Source organism: Manis javanica, chromosome 7 (genome assembly GCF_040802235.1).
Source record: "Manis javanica isolate MJ-LG chromosome 7, MJ_LKY, whole genome shotgun sequence".
NCBI lineage: Eukaryota > Metazoa > Chordata > Mammalia > Pholidota > Manidae > Manis > Manis javanica.
In genome coordinates this window covers 55,906,623-55,910,671 of record NC_133162.1, presented here as the reverse complement: position 1 = coordinate 55,910,671, position 4,049 = coordinate 55,906,623, and positions in this window count along the sequence as shown.

Genomic DNA, 4,049 nt, shown 5'->3' with positions numbered 1-4,049 from the left:
TGACCTCCAATGAGTTCTACACAGTGGTATAGAGGGCATGTCAAAGTGTGGGCAAAGGGTCTGTTTGTTTTTATGCAGAAGATCAAGGACTAGCTTGGCTACCCAGAAAATGAACTAAGATACGATAAGAGGAGGAGCTTCCGGCATCAGCACTCTCTGGAGGACTTGTGCCAAGGAATGATCATCAAAAAGCCTCCACAGGGATCCGGGCAATGCTGCGGTTGTGGCTGCGTCCATCCCACCGTTTCCTGGACTTGCCACTGAAATGAGGAGGGAGATGTCTAGGCTGGCATGTGCATACAGTGAGACAACGAATTTGAGTGTATCTATACTGTTGGAACTCAACCAGGAGTTGGGAGGGGTGCAAGTTGTAGCGCTCCAAAATCTTACACGACTATAGACTATCTACGGTTAAAAGAACATATGGGATGTGAACAGATCCCAGAAATGGGTTGCTTTAATTTGTCTGATTTCTCTCAGACTGTTCAAGTACAGTTGGACAATATCCATCATATCATAGACAAATTCTCACAAATGCCTGGGGTGCCTAACTGGTTTTCTTGGCTTCACTGGAGATGGCTGGTAATTATAGATTTGCTTAGTTTATGTCACCATATTCCTATTATGTTAATATGTGTGCACAACTTAGTTAGTAGTTTAAAACCTATACATGCTTAAGGTACTCTACAAGAAGATATGTCAAAGAAATAATGAATCCTCCCATGTTTTCTTCCATATGCTACCTCTATAGCTTTTCTTCTTCCTTCCTAATTGCAACCCTTAAATAGAATTCATGCCTCATATTGAATTTACCGAGCATCATAATTCCTCCAGGTGGTAAAGATACCTCGAGACAAGTGCTGGGCATAAAAGACACAGGGCATAAATCTGCAAAGAAGTAAAAAGCTAACCTTTTCAAACAATATGGCTTCCCTCTCACTTACCAACTTTACATCTCCCTGTATGGCCCCGGAAGATGACTGGTTAGCCAGAGACAGGTAAGATTCCTCAAGGGAGGAACAACTTAAGACAGGCACAGTCACAGGGGGGCCATCAGGTGAGAAATTGGGGATCAACAGTGGTGAGGCTTAGAACCTCACCCCCCCTGTTTTGAGAGAAATCTTCTGCATCTGTGGATGTTTTAATGCCCTTGTCTAGCTTGGATTAACACATAGTCTACAGGCACACACCTGATCATCTACAATTGCTCTCTTACAACACTAAACTATGTTTTCTACTTTTATCTTGCACCTACCTACCACTTCAGCATTTTATTAAAAATAAAAATAATAATAATAATAATAAAGGGAGAAATGTGGGATCCACATATAAATCAAGTATAAAAATCAAATGAATATTCATATTTGACCTGATTGTTTATAATTCATAATGCGTGATCAAAACCGAAAGTTTCTGTGATGAATGCCCTTGTACTGTTCACCATGTAAGAACTTATTCACTATGTAAGAATTCGTTCACCATGTAAGAACTTGTTTGTTATGCTTCAGAAGATTGGAGACTGACGAGAATTAGGCTTGAGATGGATTAATGATTGTGCACTGAGCATTGACCCCCCTATACAGAATTTTATTGTTGTTAACAACCATTTGATCAATAAATATGAGAGATGCCCTCTCAAAAAAATAAAAAGATACAGAACATATGCATTATAGAAAACAATAAAATGCAAACAAGTAAGACTTAAAAAATAAAAACATCACATTCTTACAATGCAGAGATTGCCACTATTAACTTCGTACATGTCATTCTGGATCATTTTCTATGTATATATGTACCTATAAGTGTGTTTAACTGAAATGAGATCATATACTATTTTATTATCTATATTTTAAGCAATGATCTCAACGTTGCTGTTTCCGCTAATATCCAGACAGTATTCAGATTTTCCCAGTTGACCCCAAATGTCCTTTAGCTGGTTTGTTCAAACCAATACCCAGCCCAGGACAGTGGTCACATTGCTTCTTTTCTTCCTTTTGGTCTCTTTTAACCTGCTTTGACACCCCCTTGCCTCATGGAATAGGTGGCCCCAAGTATCCCGGAGAATGTCCCACCTTCTGAATTTAGATTTGTTTGCTCCCTTGCAGTGTTGTTTAGCTATTCTTGTGCAATAGAAGTTTAATCTAAAAACTTAAGAGATTCAAGTTATATCATGTCAGACATAACTTCATACACCCTTGGTAGCAAAACCTAACCCCCGGACGGGGGTGGTGACAGTCTGCCATCACGTTGGCCTGTGAGTTTTCGCCTGCACCTAAGTGCATATCTGTGTGATACTACTCTGGCACTATGGAATGTTCAGCTGTCCTTCAACCATCCATCTAATGATTTCTAACACAAGTTGATCATGTCTGTCTGGATCAATATTTATATTTTGGTTTCCAAAACAATATTTCCTATTTCTTTCCTTTTTTGTATATTAAGTTTCTATCCCTCCTCAAGAATCAAAACTGTCCTTGCCATTTCTGGATTCTCAGGGCACTATATCCATGGCCCCTATACCCTCCTTCCAGGAAGACTGTACATGTATACATACATGACTATATGTGTCTGTATTTTTCTTGTGCTGTGTTTAACATGGGGGATTTTAACCCTGGTCATATCTTTATGAAACAGAGCCAGCTATAGAGGCTGGAGTCTGAGATCAGGATTCCAGAAGGGTCAGGTTTGATGATGGCCCTTTTCCTGGCTATATAGATTGCTGACTTCTCCTAATCACCTTCTGAAGGCCTCCCCTCCTGATACCATCACATTGGGGATTAAGTTTCAATATATGAACCTTTCAGGGTGACACAAACATTCAGGCTATATAAGAACATACTTCTGAAATACCAATTTCTGGATGAAGAAACTTAAGATAGAGATATTACAGTTTTTGCCCTGTGTTTCAGACATTTAGTTGCCTATCTGACCACAGGACCTTCATTCCTTCCCTGCTGGCAGAGTCCACCACCCATTCTATACGCTAAAAATGTCACAGGCAGGGCCAGGCCAGTGATACTCAGGAGAAGTCTTCAAGGGGCTTCAGAGATATGTTTCCCTTCTGCATAAAAAGGAGTACATGAGAAGAAACTGTCCCTCTCTTTTTTCCCTTTAATTATAATTGTGAGACAATGTGATGCCTGGAGTTATGGTAAGCATCTTGCCACCATGAGAGGGTATTCTTGAGGACAGAAGCTAACAAGCATACTGATGATGGCCAAGCAGAAAGACAGACAGAACTGAATACCTCAGAGAATCAGCTGAGCTGCGTTACCAGCTTGAAATGCCCTAGATCCCAACCTCCTGTTATATGAGACAATATTACCCATACATCCTAGTTAATACACCTAAGAAAGTACAAAGTTAGAGTATGAGCCCCACTCTGTCTCCTATAAAGAGAGAAGTTTGAATTTCCTGGTTCTCCTGGTTTGTTTGTAAACCCTAGAATTCAAAGGAGACTGAGGCTGCTCCCTCTGCCAAGTTCCACCCAGCTGCAGGCAAACACATGGCCTGATGCTCAGCTCTTCACGTATCTTTGGTCTTTTCCTGAACTAGGTCTTGCTTTCCAATGATTTGGTCTGTGACTTCCTGGCCAACATTGACTGCAAGTCGGCCCCTCCACCGAGGTTTGAACACGCCCTTAGGACCCAACTCTGGGAAAGACATGGCAAGCATTAAACCTCCTCTTCATGCTACAAGGACCAACAGAAGAGCTTGGTTGCTGCCAGGTAGTCCAAACTAAATAAATGCTTGGCAAATAGTCTCAGTCTTCAGAGTACACTGCCCATGTAGCAGTGATTTCTGCTCATAACTCATTACCTGTTCTCTATATCATATATGTCCATATGTCATCTATATATATGTATCTCAGCTGAGAATGAATGTTCCTACCCTCTGCAGTATCGCATTTTGGTATTTTCCATCTGGGAGCATACTACTTACCCCCATCAAAACTCATCTTCCATAAAGTCCTTGCAATATGCACTTTTATACTAAGGTTAAACTGTCAGATAAAAGTTTAAATTGCTCCCTTAGCAGAATTATACTTT